The sequence below is a fragment of the Neodiprion lecontei genome, chromosome 2 (assembly GCF_021901455.1).
Source record: "Neodiprion lecontei isolate iyNeoLeco1 chromosome 2, iyNeoLeco1.1, whole genome shotgun sequence".
In the NCBI taxonomy this organism is placed as follows: domain Eukaryota; kingdom Metazoa; phylum Arthropoda; class Insecta; order Hymenoptera; family Diprionidae; genus Neodiprion; species Neodiprion lecontei.
The window spans coordinates 34,453,296-34,473,439 of NC_060261.1; positions in this window are offsets into that span (position 1 = coordinate 34,453,296).

Genomic DNA, 20,144 nt, shown 5'->3' on the forward strand with positions numbered 1-20,144 from the left:
AATAAAAGGACTCCCAAATTTTCAATTTTGCACTTTGTCATCATTTCTTAGGTACATCCTTCCCCTTCATATGTCAATAAACGAATAACACTTGTTAAATCTTTTTCAGATCAACAGCAAAAGAGTGACAACTGCAGCACTTTTCGATGTCACGGAAAACAGGCGTCCCAAGACCCTTGATAACGCCGCCATTTTATGTATGATCGCAACAAAAAAAATTGTTTCTCACCTTGAATGCTTCAATAAAAATATGTTGAAATTTGAAAATTATTAGATAATTTTTTCCCCTCTAAAAAAATTATCGAAAAATACCTGTTTTTCACGCTTCCGAAGGGATTTCTCCCCTTAATGGAGTAGGATCAGGAGTAGGATTGAAAGTAGAAGTAGATGTAGGATCAGGAGTAGGATCAGGAGTAGAAGTAAGAGTGGGAGTGGGATCAGAAGTGGTAGAAGTAGGAGTAGGATCACGAGTAGAGAAAAGCACGTGCTGAAAAATGTCGAAAACACAGGTTCTGGTTTTTTGGCTGCAACTTTTGATGCGTTAATCGCAGCGTCTTGGGACAGCGCACAATCGATTTCTCTCGCAAAATTACATCGGAATAGTGCCAGAAGGAATTTATTCCAGCACTTTTCGAAATCGTCAAGATTTTCGCCTAAAATGCAAAGGGGTTAGCCTTACTTTTTTTTCATTTTTGGAGCCGAAAATTTTTGGTATCAGATTCGATTTAAATGACCCTTTCCCGACTAATTGGACCCCCAGGAACTCAGAAAACGCAGCGGAAAGAGCGTGGGATCAACAGGAGAGTAATTGCGAAGGAAAAAGCACCTGCTGAAAAATGTCGAAAACACGGGTTCTCGTTTTTTGGCTGTAACTTTTGATGCGTTGATCGCAGCGTCTTGGGACTGCGCTCAATCGATTTCTCTCGAAAAATTACGTCGGAATAGTGCCAGAAAGAATTTATTCCAGCACTTTTCAAAATCATGAAGATTTTCGCCAAAAATGCAAAGGGGTTAGCCTTACTTTTTTTTCATTTTTGGAGCCAAAAATTTTTGGTCTCAGATTCGATTTAAATGACCCTTTTCCGACTAATTGGACCCCCAGGAACTCAGAAAACGCAGCGGAAAGAGCGTGGGATCAACAGGAGAGTAATTGCGAAGAAAAAAGCACCTGCTGAAATATGTCGAAAATACAGGTTCCCGTTTTTCGGCTGTAACTTTTGATGCGTTGATCGCAGCGTCTTGGGACTGCGCCCAATCGATTTCCCTCGCAAAATTACGTCGGAATAGTGCCGGAAAGAATTTATTCAGGCACTTTTCAAAATCATCAAGATTTTCGCCAAAAATGCAAAGGGGTTAGCCTTACTTTTTTTTCATTTTTGGAGCCGAAAATTTTTGGTCTCAGATTCGATTGAAATGACCCTTTCCCGACTAATTGGACCCCCAGGAACTCAGAAAACGCAGCGGAAAGAGCGTGGGATCAACAGGAGAGTAATTGCGAAGGAAAAAGCACCTGCTGAAAAATGTCGAAAACACAGGTTCCCGTTTTTCGGCTGTAACTTTTGATGCGTTGATCGCAGCGTCTTGGGACTGCGCCCAATCGATTTCTCTCGCAAAATTACGTCGGAATAGTGCCGGAAAGAATTTATTCAGGCACTTTTCAAAATCGTCAAGATTTTCGCCAAAAATGCAAAGGGGTTAGCCTTACTTTTTTTTCATTTTTGGAGCCAAAAATTTTTGGTCTCAGATTCGATTTGAATGACCCTCACCCGACTAATTGGACCCCCAGGAACTCAGAAAACGCAGCGAAAAGAGCGTGGGATCAACAGGAGAGTAATTGCGAAAGAAGAAGCACCTGCTGAAAAATGTCGAAAACACAGGTTCTCGTTTTTTGGCTGTAACTTTTGATGCGTTGATGGCAGCGTCTTGGGACTGCGCCCAATCGATTTCTCTCGCAAAATTACGTCGGAATAGTGACAGAAAGAATTTATTCCAGCACTTTTCAAAATCGTCAAGATTTTCGCCAAAAATGCAAAGGGGTTAGCCTTACTTTTTTTTCATTTTTGGAGCCGAAAATTTTTGGTCTCAGATTCGATTTAAATGACCCTTTTCCGACTAATTGGACCCCCAGGAACTCAGAAAACGCAGCGGAAAGAGCGTGGGATCAACAGGAGAGTAATTGCGAAGGAAAAAGCACCTGCTGAAAAATGTCGAAAACACGGGTTCTCGTTTTTTGGCTGTAACTTTTGATGCGTTGATCGCAGCGTCTTGGGACTGCGCCCAATCGATTTCTCTCGCAAAATTACGTCGGAATAGTGACAGAAAGAATTTATTCCAGCTCTTTTCAAAATCGTCAAGATTTTCGGCAAAAATGCAAAGGGGTTAGCCTTACTTTTTTTTCATTTTTGGAGCCGAAAATTTTTGGTATCAGATTCGATTTAAATGACCCTTTCCCGACTAATTGGACCCCCAGGAACTCAGAAAACGCAGCGAAAAGAGCGTGGGATCAACAGGAGAGTAATTGCGAAGGAAAAAGCACCTGCTGAAAAATGTCGAAAACACAGGTTCTCGTTTTTCGGCTGTAACTTTCGATGCGTTTATCGCAGCGTCTTGGGACTGCGCCCAATCGATTTCTCTCGCAAAATTACGTCGGAATAGTGACAGAAAGAATTTATTCCAGCACTTTTAAAAATCGTCAGGATTTTCGGCAAAAATGCAAAGGGGTTAGCCTTCCTTTTTTTTCATTTTTGGAGCCGAAAATTTTTGGTCTCAGATTCGATTGAAATGACCCTTTCCCGACTAATTGGACCCCCAGGAACTCAGAAAACGCAGCGGAAAGAGCGTGGGATCAACAGGAGAGTAATTGCGAAGGAAAAAGCACCTGCTGAAAAATGTCGAAAACACGGGTTCTCGTTTTTTGGCTGTAACTTTTGATGCGTTGATCGCAGCGTCTTGGGACTGCGCCCAATCGATTTCTCTCGCAAAATTACGTCGGAATAGTGACAGAAAGAATTTATTCCAGCACTTTTCAAAATCGTCAAGATTTTCGGCAAAAATGCAAAGGGGTTAGCCTTACTTTTTTTTCATTTTTGGAGCCAAAAATTTTTGGTCTCAGATTCGATTTGAATGACTCTCACCCGACTAATTGGACCCCCAGGAACTCAGAAAACGCAGCGAAAAGAGCGTGGGATCAACAGGAGAGTAATTGCGAAAGAAGAAGCACCTGCTGAAAAATGTCGAAAACACGGTTCTCGTTTTTCGGCTGTAACTTTTGATGCGTTGATCGCAGCGTCTTGGGACTGCGCCCAATCGATTTCTCTCGCAAAATTACGTCGGAATAGTGACAGAAAGAATTTATTCCAGCACTTTTGAAAATCGTCAAGATTTTCGCCAAAAATGCAAAGGGGTTAGCCTTACTTTTTTTTCATTTTTGGAGCCAAAAATTTTTGGTCTCAGATTCGGTTTAAATGACCCTTTCCCGACTAATTGGACCCCCAGGAACTCAGAAAACGCAGCGGAAAGAGCGTGACATCAACAGGAGAGTAATTGCGAAGGAAAAAGCACCTGCTGAAAAATGTCGAAAACACGGGTTCTCGTTTTTTGGCTGTAACTTTTGATGCGTTGATCGCAGCGTCTTGGGACTGCGCTCAATCGATTTCTCTCGAAAAATTACGTCGGAATAGTGCCAGAAAGAATTTATTCCGGCACTTTTCAAAATCATGACGATTTTCGCCAAAAATGCAAAGGGGTTAGCCTTACTTTTTTTTCATTTTTGGAGCCGAAAATTTTTGGTCTCAGATTCGATTTAAATGACCCTTTTCCGACTAATTGGACCCCCAGGAACTCAGAAAACGCAGCGGAAAGAGCGTGGGATCAACAGGAAAGTAATTGCGAAGAAAAAAGCACCTGCTGAAATATGTCGAAAACACAGGTTCCCGTTTTTCGGCTGTAACTTTTGATGCGTTGATCGCAGCGTCTTGGGACTGCGCCCAATCGATTTCTCTCGCAAAATTACGTCGGAATAGTGCCGGAAAGAATTTATTCAGGCACTTTTCAAAATCGTCAAGATTTTCGCCAAAAATGCAAAGGGGTTAGCCTTACTTTTTTTTCATTTTTGGAGCCGAAAATTTTTGGCCCAGATTCGATTTGAATGACCCTTTCCCGACTAATTGGACCCCCAGGAACTCAGAAAACGCAGCGAAAAGAGCGTGGGATCAACAGGAGAGTAATTGCGAAAGAAGAAGCACCTGCTGAAAAATGTCGAAAACACGGGTTCTCGTTTTTTGGCTGTAACTTTTGATGCGTTGATGGCAGCGTCTTGGGACTGCGCCCAATCGATTTCTCTCGCAAAATTACGTCGGAATAGTGACAGAAAGAATTTATTCCAGCACTTTTCAAAATCGTCAAGATTTTCGCCAAAAATGCAAAGGGGTTAGCCTTACTTTTTTTTCATTTTTGGAGCCGAAAATTTTTGGTCTCAGATTCGATTTAAATGACCCTTTTCCGACTAATTGGACCCCCAGGAACTCAGAAAACGCAGCGGAAAGAGCGTGGGATCAACAGGAGAGTAATTGCGAAGGAAAAAGCACCTGCTGAAAAATGTCGAAAACACGGGTTCTCGTTTTTTGGCTGTAACTTTTGATGCGTTGATCGCAGCGTCTTGGGACTGCGCCCAATCGATTTCTCTCGCAAAATTACGTCGGAATAGTGACAGAAAGAATTTATTCCAGCACTTTTCAAAATCGTCAAGATTTTCGGCAAAAATGCAAAGGGGTTAGCCTTACTTTTTTTTCATTTTTGGAGCCAAAAATTTTTGGTCTCAGATTCGGTTTAAATGACCCTTTCCCGACTAATTGGACCCCCAGGAACTCAGAAAACGCAGCGGAAAGAGCGTGGGATCAACAGGAGAGTAATTGCGAAGGAAAAAGCACCTGCTGAAAAATGTCGAAAACACGGGTTCTCGTTTTTCGGCTGTAACTTTTGATGCGTTGATCGCAGCGTCTTGGGACTGCGCTCAATCGATTTCTCTCGCAAAATTACGTCGGAATAGTGCCGGAAAGAATTTATTCAAGCACTTTTCAAAATCGTCAAGATTTTCGCCAAAAATGCAAAGGGGTTAGCCTTACTTTTTTTTCATTTTTGGAGCCGAAAATTTTTGGTCTCAGATTCGATTTGAATGACCCGTTTCCGACTAATTGGACCCCCAGGAACTCAGAATACGCAGCGGAAAGAGCGTGGGATCAACAGGAGAGTAATTGCGAAGAAAAAAGCACCTGCTGAAATATGTCGAAAACACAGGTTCCCGTTTTTCGGCTGTAACTTTTGATGCGTTGATCGCAGCGTCTTGGGACTGCGCCCAATCGATTTCTCCCGCAAAATTACGTCGGAATAGTGCCGGAAAGAATTTATTCAGGCACTTTTCAAAATCGTCAAGATTTTCGCCAAAAATGCAAAGGGGTTAGCCTTACTTTTTTTTCATTTTTGGAGCCGAAAATTTTTGGTCTCAGATTCGATTGAAATGACCCTTTCCCGACTAATTGGACCCCCAGGAACTCAGAAAACGCAGCGGAAAGAGCGTGGGATCAACAGGAGAGTAATTGCGAAGGAAAAAGCACCTGCTGAAAAATGTCGAAAACACGGGTTCTCGTTTTTTGGCTGTAACTTTTGATGCGTTGATCGCAGCGTCTTGGGACTGCGCCCAATCGATTTCTCTCGCAAAATTACGTCGGAATAGTGACAGAAAGAATTTATTCCAGCACTTTTCAAAATCGTCAAGATTTTCGGCAAAAATGCAAAGGGGTTAGCCTTACTTTTTTTTCATTTTTGGAGCCAAAAATTTTTGGTCTCAGATTCGATTTGAATGACTCTCACCCGACTAATTGGACCCCCAGGAACTCAGAAAACGCAGCGAAAAGAGCGTGGGATCAACAGGAGAGTAATTGCGAAAGAAGAAGCACCTGCTGAAAAATGTCGAAAACACGGGTTCTCGTTTTTCGGCTGTAACTTTTGATGCGTTGATCGCAGCGTCTTGGGACTGCGCCCAATCGATTTCTCTCGCAAAATTACGTCGGAATAGTGACAGAAAGAATTTATTCCAGCACTTTTGAAAATCGTCAAGATTTTCGCCAAAAATGCAAAGGGGTTAGCCTTACTTTTTTTTCATTTTTGGAGCCAAAAATTTTTGGTCTCAGATTCGGTTTAAATGACCCTTTCCCGACTAATTGGACCCCCAGGAACTCAGAAAACGCAGCGGAAAGAGCGTGACATCAACAGGAGAGTAATTGCGAAGGAAAAAGCACCTGCTGAAAAATGTCGAAAACACGGGTTCTCGTTTTTTGGCTGTAACTTTTGATGCGTTGATCGCAGCGTCTTGGGACTGCGCTCAATCGATTTCTCTCGAAAAATTACGTCGGAATAGTGCCAGAAAGAATTTATTCCGGCACTTTTCAAAATCATGACGATTTTCGCCAAAAATGCAAAGGGGTTAGCCTTACTTTTTTTTCATTTTTGGAGCCGAAAATTTTTGGTCTCAGATTCGATTTAAATGACCCTTTTCCGACTAATTGGACCCCCAGGAACTCAGAAAACGCAGCGGAAAGAGCGTGGGATCAACAGGAAAGTAATTGCGAAGAAAAAAGCACCTGCTGAAATATGTCGAAAACACAGGTTCCCGTTTTTCGGCTGTAACTTTTGATGCGTTGATCGCAGCGTCTTGGGACTGCGCCCAATCGATTTCTCTCGCAAAATTACGTCGGAATAGTGCCGGAAAGAATTTATTCAGGCACTTTTCAAAATCGTCAAGATTTTCGCCAAAAATGCAAAGGGGTTAGCCTTACTTTTTTTTCATTTTTGGAGCCGAAAATTTTTGGCCCAGATTCGATTTGAATGACCCTTTCCCGACTAATTGGACCCCCAGGAACTCAGAAAACGCAGCGGAAAGAGCGTGGGATCAACAGGAGAGTAATTGCGAAGGAAAAAGCACCTGCTGAAAAATGTTGAAAACACGGGTTCTCGTTTTTCGGCTGTAACTTTTGATGCGTTGATCGCAGCGTCTTGGGACTGCGCCCAATCGATTTCTCTCGCAAAATTACGTCGGAATAGTGCCGGAAAGAATTTATTCAGGCACTTTTCAAAATCGTCAAGATTTTCGCCAAAAATGCAAAGGGGTTAGCCTTACTTTTTTTTCATTTTTGGAGCCAAAAATTTTTGGTCTCAGATTCGATTTGAATGACCCTCACCCGACTAATTGGACCCCCAGGAACTCAGAAAACGCAGCGAAAAGAGCGTGGGATCAACAGGAGAGTAATTGCGAAAGAAGAAGCACCTGCTGAAAAATGTCGAAAACACGGGTTCTCGTTTTTTGGCTGTAACTTTTGATGCGTTGATGGCAGCGTCTTGGGACTGCGCCCAATCGATTTCTCTCGCAAAATTACGTCGGAATAGTGACAGAAAGAATTTATTCCAGCACTTTTCAAAATCGTCAAGATTTTCGCCAAAAATGCAAAGGGGTTAGCCTTACTTTTTTTTCATTTTTGGAGCCGAAAATTTTTGGTCTCAGATTCGATTTAAATGACCCTTTTCCGACTAATTGGACCCCCAGGAACTCAGAAAACGCAGCGGAAAGAGCGTGGGATCAACAGGAGAGTAATTGCGAAGGAAAAAGCACCTGCTGAAAAATGTCGAAAACACGGGTTCTCGTTTTTTGGCTGTAACTTTTGATGCGTTGATCGCAGCGTCTTGGGACTGCGCCCAATCGATTTCTCTCGCAAAATTACGTCGGAATAGTGACAGAAAGAATTTATTCCAGCACTTTTCAAAATCGTCAAGATTTTCGGCAAAAATGCAAAGGGGTTAGCCTTACTTTTTTTTCATTTTTGGAGCCAAAAATTTTTGGTCTCAGATTCGGTTTAAATGACCCTTTCCCGACTAATTGGACCCCCAGGAACTCAGAAAACGCAGCGGAAAGAGCGTGGGATCAACAGGAGAGTAATTGCGAAGGAAAAAGCACCTGCTGAAAAATGTCGAAAACACGGGTTCTCGTTTTTCGGCTGTAACTTTTGATGCGTTGATCGCAGCGTCTTGGGACTGCGCTCAATCGATTTCTCTCGCAAAATTACGTCGGAATAGTGCCGGAAAGAATTTATTCAGGCACTTTTCAAAATCGTCAAGATTTTCGCCAAAAATGCAAAGGGGTTAGCCTTACTTTTTTTTCATTTTTGGAGCCGAAAATTTTTGGTCTCAGATTCGATTTGAATGACCCGTTTCCGACTAATTGGACCCCCAGGAACTCAGAATACGCAGCGGAAAGAGCGTGGGATCAACAGGAGAGTAATTGCGAAGAAAAAAGCACCTGCTGAAATATGTCGAAAACACAGGTTCCCGTTTTTCGGCTGTAACTTTTGATGCGTTGATCGCAGCGTCTTGGGACTGCGCCCAATCGATTTCTCCCGCAAAATTACGTCGGAATAGTGCCGGAAAGAATTTATTCAGGCACTTTTCAAAATCGTCAAGATTTTCGCCAAAAATGCAAAGGGGTTAGCCTTACTTTTTTTTCATTTTTGGAGCCGAAAATTTTTGGTCTCAGATTCGATTTAAATGACCCTGTTCCGACTAATTGGACCCCCAGGAACTCAGAAAACGCAGCGGAAAGAGCGTGGGATCAACAGGAGAGTAATTGCGAAGGAAAAAGCACCTGCTGAAAAATGTCGAAAACACGGGTTCTCGTTTTTTGGCTGTAACTTTTGATGCGTTGATCGCAGCGTCTTGGGACTGCGCTCAATCGATTTCTCTCGAAAAATTACGTCGGAATAGTGCCAGAAAGAATTTATTCCGGCACTTTTCAAAATCATGAAGATTTTCGCCAAAAATGCAAAGGGGTTAGCCTTACTTTTTTTTCATTTTTGGAGCCAAAAATTTTTGGTCTCAGATTCGATTTAAATGACCCTTTTCCGACTAATTGGACCCCCAGGAACTCAGAAAACGCAGCGAAAAGAGCGTGGGATCAACAGGAGAGTAATTGCGAAAGAAAACGCACCTGCTGAAAAATGTCGAAAACACAGGTTCTCGTTTTTTGGCTGTAACTTTTGATGCGTTGATCGCAGCGTCTTGGGACTGCGCCCAATCGATTTCTCTCACAAAATTACGTCGGAATAGTGCCGGAAAGAATTTATTCCAGCACTTTTAAAAATCGTCAAGATTTTCGCCAAAAATGCAAAGGGGTTAGCCTTACTTTTTTTTCATTTTTGGAGCCGAAAATTTTCGGTCTCAGATTCGATTGAAATGACCCTTTCCCGACTAATTGGACCCCCAGGAACTCAGAAAACGCAGCGAAAAGAGCGTGGGATCAACAGAAGAGTAATTGCGAAGGAAAAAGCACCTGCTGAAAAATGTCGAAAACACAGGTTCTCGTTTTTTGGCTGTAACTTTTGATGCGTTGATCGCAGCGTCTTGGGACTGCGCCCAATCGATTTCTCTCGCAAAATTACGTCGGAATAGTGCCGGAAAGAATTTATTCAGGCACTTTTCAAAATCATCAAGATTTTCGCCAAAAATGCAAAGGGGTTAGCCTTACTTTTTTTTCATTTTTGGAGCCAAAAATTTTTGGTCTCAGATTCGGTTTAAATGACCCTTTCCCGACTAATTGGACCCCCAGGAACTCAGAAAACGCAGCGGAAAGAGCGTGGGATCAACAGGAGAGTAATTGCGAAGGAAAAAGCACCTGCTGAAAAATGTCGAAAACACAGGTTCTCGTTTTTGGCTGTAACTTTTGATGCGTTGATCGCAGCGTCTTGGGACTGCGCCCAATCGATTTCTCTCGAAAAATTACGTCGGAATAGTGCCAGAAAGAATTTATTCCAGCACTTTTCAAAATCATCAAGATTATCGCCAAAAATGCAAAGGGGTTAGCCTTACTTTTTTTTCATATTTGGAGCCAAAAATTTTTGGTCTCAGATTCGGTTTAAATGACCCTTTCCCGACTAATTGGACCCCCAGGAACTCAGAAAACGCAGCGGAAAGAGCGTGGGATCAACAGGAGAGTAATTGCGAAGGAAAAAGCACCTGCTGAAAAATGTCGAAAACACGGGTTCTCGTTTTTTGGCTGTAACTTTTGATGCGTTGATCGCAGCGTCTTGGGACTGCGCTCAATCGATTTCTCTCGAAAAATTACGTCGGAATAGTGCCAGAAAGAATTTATTCCAGCACTTTTCAAAATCATGAAGATTTTCGCCAAAAATGCAAAGGGGTTAGCCTTACTTTTTTTTCATTTTTGGAGCCAAAAATTTTTGGTCTCAGATTCGGTTTAAATGACCCTTTCCCGACTAATTGGACCCCCAGGAACTCAGAAAACGCAGCGGAAAGAGCGTGGGATCAACAGGAGAGTAATTGCGAAGGAAAAAGCACCTGCTGAAAAATGTCGAAAACACAGGTTCTCGTTTTTTGGCTGTAACTTTTGATGCGTTGATCGCAGCGTCTTGGGACTGCGCCCAATCGATTTCTCTCGAAAAATTACGTCGGAATAGTGCCAGAAAGAATTTATTCCAGCACTTTTCAAAATCATCAAGATTATCGCCAAAAATGCAAAGGGGTTAGCCTTACTTTTTTTTCATTTTTGGAGCCAAAAATTTTTGGTCTCAGATTCGGTTTAAATGACCCTTTCCCGACTAATTGGACCCCCAGGAACTCAGAAAACGCAGCGGAAAGAGCGTGGGATCAACAGGAGAGTAATTGCGAAGGAAAAAGCACCTGCTGAAAAATGTCGAAAACACGGGTTCTCGTTTTTTGGCTGTAACTTTTGATGCGTTGATCGCAGCGTCTTGGGACTGCGCTCAATCGATTTCTCTCGAAAAATTACGTCGGAATAGTGCCAGAAAGAATTTATTCCAGCACTTTTCAAAATCATGAAGATTTTCGCCAAAAATGCAAAGGGGTTAGCCTTACTTTTTTTTCATTTTTGGAGCCAAAAATTTTTGGTCTCAGATTCGATTTAAATGACCCTTTTCCGACTAATTGGACCCCCAGGAACTCAGAAAACGCAGCGGAAAGAGCGTGGGATCAACAGGAGAGTAATTGCGAAGGAAAAAGCACCTGCTGAAAAATGTCGAAAACACGGGTTCTCGTTTTTCGACTGTAACTTTTGATGCGTTGATCGCAGCGTCTTGGGACTGCGCCCAATCGATTTCTCTCGCAAAATTACGTCGGAATAGCGCCGGAAAGAATTTATTCAGGCACTTTTCAAAATCGTCAAGATTTTCGCCAAAAATGCAAAGGGGTTAGCCTTACTTTTTTTTCATTTTTGGAGCCGAAAATTTTTGGCCTCAGATTTGATATGAATGACCCTCACCCGACTAATTGGACCCCCAGGAACTCAGAAAACGCAGCGGAAAGAGCGTGGGATCAACAGGAGAGTAATTGCGAAAGAAAAAGCACCTGCTGAAAAATGTCGAAAACACAGGTTCTCGTTTTTTGGCTGTAACTTTTGATGCGTTGATCGCAGCGTCTTGGGACTGCGCCCAATCGATTTCTCTCGCAAAATTACGTCGGAATAGTGCCGGAAAGAATTTATTCAGGCACTTTTCAAAATCGTCAAGATTTTCGCCAAAAATGCAAAGGGGTTAGCCTTACTTTTTTTTCATTTTTGGAGCCGAAAATTTTTGGTCTCAGATTCGATTTGAATGACCCGTTTCCGACTAATTGGACCCCCAGGAACTCAGAATACGCAGCGGAAAGAGCGTGGGATCAACAGGAGAGTAATTGCGAAGAAAAAAGCACCTGCTGAAATATGTCGAAAACACAGGTTCCCGTTTTTCGGCTGTAACTTTTGATGCGTTGATCGCAGCGTCTTGGGACTGCGCCCAATCGATTTCTCCCGCAAAATTACGTCGGAATAGTGCCGGAAAGAATTTATTCAGGCACTTTTCAAAATCGTCAAGATTTTCGCCAAAAATGCAAAGGGGTTAGCCTTACTTTTTTTTCATTTTTGGAGCCGAAAATTTTTGGTCTCAGATTCGATTTAAATGACCCTGTTCCGACTAATTGGACCCCCAGGAACTCAGAAAACGCAGCGGAAAGAGCGTGGGATCAACAGGAGAGTAATTGCGAAGGAAAAAGCACCTGCTGAAAAATGTCGAAAACACGGGTTCTCGTTTTTTGGCTGTAACTTTTGATGCGTTGATCGCAGCGTCTTGGGACTGCGCTCAATCGATTTCTCTCGAAAAATTACGTCGGAATAGTGCCAGAAAGAATTTATTCCGGCACTTTTCAAAATCATGAAGATTTTCGCCAAAAATGCAAAGGGGTTAGCCTTACTTTTTTTTCATTTTTGGAGCCAAAAATTTTTGGTCTCAGATTCGATTTAAATGACCCTTTTCCGACTAATTGGACCCCCAGGAACTCAGAAAACGCAGCGAAAAGAGCGTGGGATCAACAGGAGAGTAATTGCGAAAGAAAACGCACCTGCTGAAAAATGTCGAAAACACAGGTTCTCGTTTTTTGGCTGTAACTTTTGATGCGTTGATCGCAGCGTCTTGGGACTGCGCCCAATCGATTTCTCTCACAAAATTACGTCGGAATAGTGCCGGAAAGAATTTATTCCAGCACTTTTAAAAATCGTCAAGATTTTCGCCAAAAATGCAAAGGGGTTAGCCTTACTTTTTTTTCATTTTTGGAGCCGAAAATTTTCGGTCTCAGATTCGATTGAAATGACCCTTTCCCGACTAATTGGACCCCCAGGAACTCAGAAAACGCAGCGAAAAGAGCGTGGGATCAACAGGAGAGTAATTGCGAAGGAAAAAGCACCTGCTGAAAAATGTCGAAAACACAGGTTCTCGTTTTTTGGCTGTAACTTTTGATGCGTTGATCGCAGCGTCTTGGGACTGCGCCCAATCGATTTCTCTCGCAAAATTACGTCGGAATAGTGCCGGAAAGAATTTATTCAGGCACTTTTCAAAATCATCAAGATTTTCGCCAAAAATGCAAAGGGGTTAGCCTTACTTTTTTTTCATTTTTGGAGCCAAAAATTTTTGGTCTCAGATTCGGTTTAAATGACCCTTTCCCGACTAATTGGACCCCCAGGAACTCAGAAAACGCAGCGGAAAGAGCGTGGGATCAACAGGAGAGTAATTGCGAAGGAAAAAGCACCTGCTGAAAAATGTCGAAAACACAGGTTCTCGTTTTTGGCTGTAACTTTTGATGCGTTGATCGCAGCGTCTTGGGACTGCGCCCAATCGATTTCTCTCGAAAAATTACGTCGGAATAGTGCCAGAAAGAATTTATTCCAGCACTTTTCAAAATCATCAAGATTATCGCCAAAAATGCAAAGGGGTTAGCCTTACTTTTTTTTCATATTTGGAGCCAAAAATTTTTGGTCTCAGATTCGGTTTAAATGACCCTTTCCCGACTAATTGGACCCCCAGGAACTCAGAAAACGCAGCGGAAAGAGCGTGGGATCAACAGGAGAGTAATTGCGAAGGAAAAAGCACCTGCTGAAAAATGTCGAAAACACGGGTTCTCGTTTTTTGGCTGTAACTTTTGATGCGTTGATCGCAGCGTCTTGGGACTGCGCTCAATCGATTTCTCTCGAAAAATTACGTCGGAATAGTGCCAGAAAGAATTTATTCCAGCACTTTTCAAAATCATGAAGATTTTCGCCAAAAATGCAAAGGGGTTAGCCTTACTTTTTTTTCATTTTTGGAGCCAAAAATTTTTGGTCTCAGATTCGGTTTAAATGACCCTTTCCCGACTAATTGGACCCCCAGGAACTCAGAAAACGCAGCGGAAAGAGCGTGGGATCAACAGGAGAGTAATTGCGAAGGAAAAAGCACCTGCTGAAAAATGTCGAAAACACAGGTTCTCGTTTTTTGGCTGTAACTTTTGATGCGTTGATCGCAGCGTCTTGGGACTGCGCCCAATCGATTTCTCTCGAAAAATTACGTCGGAATAGTGCCAGAAAGAATTTATTCCAGCACTTTTCAAAATCATCAAGATTATCGCCAAAAATGCAAAGGGGTTAGCCTTACTTTTTTTTCATTTTTGGAGCCAAAAATTTTTGGTCTCAGATTCGGTTTAAATGACCCTTTCCCGACTAATTGGACCCCCAGGAACTCAGAAAACGCAGCGGAAAGAGCGTGGGATCAACAGGAGAGTAATTGCGAAGGAAAAAGCACCTGCTGAAAAATGTCGAAAACACGGGTTCTCGTTTTTTGGCTGTAACTTTTGATGCGTTGATCGCAGCGTCTTGGGACTGCGCTCAATCGATTTCTCTCGAAAAATTACGTCGGAATAGTGCCAGAAAGAATTTATTCCAGCACTTTTCAAAATCATGAAGATTTTCGCCAAAAATGCAAAGGGGTTAGCCTTACTTTTTTTTCATTTTTGGAGCCAAAAATTTTTGGTCTCAGATTCGATTTAAATGACCCTTTTCCGACTAATTGGACCCCCAGGAACTCAGAAAACGCAGCGGAAAGAGCGTGGGATCAACAGGAGAGTAATTGCGAAGGAAAAAGCACCTGCTGAAAAATGTCGAAAACACGGGTTCTCGTTTTTCGACTGTAACTTTTGATGCGTTGATCGCAGCGTCTTGGGACTGCGCCCAATCGATTTCTCTCGCAAAATTACGTCGGAATAGCGCCGGAAAGAATTTATTCAGGCACTTTTCAAAATCGTCAAGATTTTCGCCAAAAATGCAAAGGGGTTAGCCTTACTTTTTTTTCATTTTTGGAGCCGAAAATTTTTGGCCTCAGATTTGATATGAATGACCCTCACCCGACTAATTGGACCCCCAGGAACTCAGAAAACGCAGCGGAAAGAGCGTGGGATCAACAGGAGAGTAATTGCGAAAGAAAAAGCACCTGCTGAAAAATGTCGAAAACACAGGTTCTCGTTTTTTGGCTGTAACTTTTGATGCGTTGATCGCAGCGTCTTGGGACTGCGCCCAATCGATTTCTCTCGCAAAATTACGTCGGAATAGTGCCGGAAAGAATTTATTCAGGCACTTTTCAAAATCGTCAAGATTTTCGCCAAAAATGCAAAGGGGTTAGCCTTACTTTTTTTTCATTTTTGGAGCCGAAAATTTTTGGCCTCAGATTCGATATGAATGACCCTCACCCGACTAATTGGACCCCCAGGAACTCAGAAAACGCAGCGGAAAGAGCGTGGGATCAACAGGAGAGTAATTGCGAAAGAAAAAGCACCTGCTGAAAAATGTCGAAAACACGGGTTCTCGTTTTTCGACTGTAACTTTTGATGCGTTGATCGCAGCGTCTTGGGACTGCGCCCAATCGATTTCTCTCGCAAAATTACGTCGGAATAGTGACAGAAAGAATTTATTCCAGCACTTTTCAAAATCGTCAAGATTTTCGCCAAAAATGCAAAGGGGTTAGCCTTACTTTTTTTTCATTTTTGGAGCCGAAAATTTTTGGTCTCAGATTCGATTTAAATGACCCTTTTCCGACTAATTGGACCCCCAGGAACTCAGAAAACGCAGCGGAAAGAGCGTGGGATCAACAGGAGAGTAATTGCGAAGGAAAAAGCACCTGCTGAAAAATGTCGAAAACACGGGTTCTCGTTTTTCGACTGTAACTTTTGATGCGTTGATCGCAGCGTCTTGGGACTGCGCCCAATCGATTTCTCTCGCAAAATTACGTCGGAATAGTGCCGGAAAGAATTTATTCAGGCACTTTTCAAAATCGTCAAGATTTTCGCCAAAAATGCAAAGGGGTTAGCCTTACTTTTTTTTCATTTTTGGAGCCGAAAATTTTTGGCCTCAGATTCGATATGAATGACCCTCACCCGACTAATTGGACCCCCAGGAACTCAGAAAACGCAGCGGAAAGAGCGTGGGATCAACAGGAGAGTAATTGCGAAAGAAAAAGCACCTGCTGAAAAATGTCGAAAACACAGGTTCTAGTTTTTTGGCTGTAACTTTTGATGCGTTGATCGCAGCGTCTTGGGACTGCGCCCAATCGATTTCTCTCACAAAATTACGTCGGAATAGTGCCGGAAAGAATTTATTCCAGCACTTTTAAAAATCGTCAAGATTTTCGCCAAAAATGCAAAGGGGTTAGCCTTACTTTTTTTTCATTTTTGGAGCCGAAAATTTTCGGTCTCAGATTCGATTGAAATGACCCTTTCCCGACTAATTGGACCCCCAGGAACTCAGAAAACGCAGCGAAAAGAGCGTGGGATCAACAGAAGAGTAATTGCGAAGGAAAAAGCACCTGCTGAAAAATGTCGAAAACACAGGTTCTCGTTTTTTGGCTGTAACTTTTGATGCGTTGATCGCAGCGTCTTGGGACTGCGCCCAATCGATTTCTCTCGCAAAATTACGTCGGAATAGTGCCGGAAAGAATTTATTCAGGCACTTTTCAAAATCGTCAAGATTTTCGCCAAAAATGCAAAGGGGTTAGCCTTACTTTTTTTTCATTTTTGGAGCCAAAAATTTTTGGTCTCAGATTCGGTTTAAATGACCCTTTTCCGACTAATTGGACCCCCAGGAACTCAGAAAACGCAGCGGAAAGAGCGTGGGATCAACAGGAGAGTAATTGCGAAGGAAAAAGCACCTGCTGAAAAATGTCGAAAACACGGGTTCTCGTTTTTTGGCTGTAACTTTTGATGCGTTGATCGCAGCGTCTTGGGACTGCGCTCAATCGATTTCTCTCGAAAAATTACGTCGGAATAGTGCCAGAAAGAATTTATTCCAGCACTTTTCAAAATCGTCAAGATTTTCGCCAAAAATGCAAAGGGGTTAGCCTTACTTTTTTTTCATTTTTGGAGCCGAAAATTTTTGGTCTCAGATTCGATATGAATGACCCTCACCCGACTAATTGGACCCCCAGGAACTCAGAAAACGCAGCGAAAAGAGCGTGGGATCAACAGGAGAGTAATTGCGAAGGAAAAAGCACCTGCTGAAAAATGTCGAAAACACAGGTTCTCGTTTTTTGGCTGTAACTTTTGATGCGTTGATCGCAGCGTCTTGGGACTGCGCCCAATCGATTTCTCTCGCAAAATTACGTCGGAATAGTGCCGGAAAGAATTTATTCAGGCACTTTTCAAAATCGTCAAGATTTTCAGATTCGATTCAAGGGGAGAAATCCCTTCGGAAGCGTGAAAAACAGGTATTTTTCGATAATTTTTCAAAGGGGAAAAAATTATCTAATAATTCTCAAATTTCAACATAATTTTATTGAAGCATCAAAGGTAAGAAACAATTTTTTTTGTTGCGATCATACATAAAATGGCGGCGTTATCAAGGTCTTGGGACGCCTGTTTTCCGTGACATCGAAAAGTGCTGCAGTTGTCACTCTTTTGCTGTTGATCTGAAAAAGATTTAACAAGTGTTATTCGTTTATTGACATATGAAGGGGAAGGATGTACCTAAGAAATGATGACAAAGTGCAAAATTGAAAATTTGGGAGCCCTTTAATTCTAAGGGTCGAATTCTCGACCTTTTTTTCGACATACTTACCCCCTAAAATGGTATTCATTTACGCGCTACTTTCCGAACTTCAGGTACATCCTTCCGATAATATTACTGAGTGTGATCTCCCAAAACTTCATCGAAATCGGTCGATAACTTTTGGAGCTACAACACGAGTAGTTTTTGAAAATGTTGTTTCGAGATAATCGCGTTCAAAGTTTCAACATGTGAAAACTAGTGATTGTAGTGACTTACCGATTAATCAGCGATGCCAGGCGCGTACAGCAGACCTTCTTCTTCCTCGAAAAGCACATTTTCAGGCTATATTGCCTCGCGTTCTTGTCGGATAGTTTGGCATTTTACTTTGGTAAACTCGGCTGTTCGTGACAGAATTTCAAACGAATCTGAATCTGTTTTTCGGGCAACGTTTCATTCCGTATACCTACCGTTTCACGCTATATGGATATATCTATAATGTCCCCTTTATAAAATTTCTCGAAACATCCGCCTGGTCAAAAAAAAAAGGAAATTAAAAAATTATAGAAATTTCATCAGCAAATTGATAGCTACTAAATTTGGGCTCGCGCGAAAAATCCTCCTCGTCCACCTCGTCCTCTTTGATCTCCATGTCTTCCTGCATCGTCTCTTCCTCCTCGTCCTCTTCTTGAAGTCGAGTGTCGCCGGGTAGTGGACCTGGACCGCAGAAACTACGGAGCGTTTGCACTAGAAATCGAGTTTCAACAGGAACCGAACCTGGAGCGCAGAAACTACGCAGCGCTGGGTAAAAAGTCACCAGTTCAAGAACCTGGACTACGGAGCGCTTTACCTGGATGTCAAAATTCACCAGGTGGAGGACCTGGACAGCCAGAACAACGGAAAATTCGTCCTGAAGGTCAAAAGTCACCAGGTCAAGGACCAGGACAGTCAGAACTACGGAGCACTTGTCCTGGAAGTCGAGTTTCACCAGGTAGCGGACCTGGAGCATACAAACTACGGAGCGCTTGTTCTGCAACTCGAGTTGCACCAGTAAGCAGACCCCGATTGCAGGAACCACGGAGGTAGAGAATCCGGTACTCGAAATCTGCGGAGCGCGATTCTCATACGTCCGCTCCACTGCGCGGTTGTTTCCAGACTGAAGAATTCGGCTAGCTGATTTCCGATCGATGACATCAAGGGAAATTTTAGGTGACATCACTTTCTGAATATGCGAACATCCGAACATCCAATCTAAGATTTCGAACTTTAATACTATGTATGATGTATGATGTATGATGATATGATATGATGTATAATGATTTTAGTTTCCACGTTCCAGACAAGAAATACGCACGTTATCTTTCCTACCGATTCCAGACTCAAGCGTCTAGGCCCTTTGATGGTCAGCCGTTGACTGAAGATATATTCTTTATTCAACGGGTCAGCCAATAACGCTGCTGTCCTGCGACAGTTGGATGATAAAAATTTTCGCTCTTAGCTTTCAAATGCGTGTTAAAATACACTCGAAATTTTAAGAAGCCTCGTTCCATCTCTCCTTGTCAAAAAAAAAAAAATCGCCGACAATCACCTTTTTAGGTCTTCAAATCAGGACACTGCGTTGTACTCGTATACCGTCTCGCATACGGAGGATCTATTCCATCTCGATCAAAATTAGCGCATCCGTGATGTATTGCAGTTACTCTGAACTTTTTTCCATATGAACACTTTTCTAAAAACAATTCTGCTTCTCTACCCAACGTAGAGTCTTTACTTTCGAGTAGCTAAAACAGCGTTTCGATTCTATGCCTACGAAAATTCAAGATCGAGAGAGCAAATGAAATGTTGTGGGAATAATGATGAATAGTAATGTTATAGAACACAAGGCGGAGCGGGGGGACGAAGAGGACGAAAGTGGTCGGAGATGGTCGGAGGTAGTAGGCGCTGGTAGGAGGTGGTAGAGGGTAGTCTAAGCTGGTAAGAGGTGTTATGGGGTAGTCGGAGGTGTTCGGAAATGGTAGGAGGTGGTAGGAGGTGGTAAGGGGTGGTACGATGTGGTGCACGGTAGCAAGGGGTGGTAGGAGGTGGACGGAGATGGTCGAAGGTATTTGGCGGTGGTAGGAGGTGGCAGGAGGTGTTTGGAGGTGGTTGAAGGGGGGAGGAAGTGGTCGACGGTGGTTGGAGGTGCTTGGAGGTTGTTGCGGTGGTTGGCGGCGGACGCGGTTACGCGTCTTCTCACGGGGATGATCGAGCTCATTGACATTTCCAAGTCGCAATCGTCAAGTAGTCTTACATACTAACTTTGTACCGACTCAATCTCAAATTTCCATACCGACACTACTTTCGTTGCTACGCATGTCGCGGGGGTGCGAACCCGTTAGGTAGAGTCGATAGAGCAAAACCCTCTTACGCTCCCAGGCCCACCTGGGCCCACTTACCCGTCGAAAACTGGTCACAAAAATTTACCCAGGGGTAAATTCATCACATCATACATCTGTCTTTATATTCTTCGGTCAACGACTGCGTATAGCGAGGTTATGACGCATGATTGTCAATCACGCAAGGAAAACATAAAACATCCATGCGGTCGCATATTATTATTATTCTTGCAAGAAACAGAGGATCAAGAGACGCAGGAGTGTCTTGACGTCAAGTTATTACAATATCATAAAGATTCTACAAGTCTCGTAACTCTTTATAACTTTAAACTCATAACATATTCTCACTTCCCTAAAATTTAAAATTGTTACGTCGTTAAGTG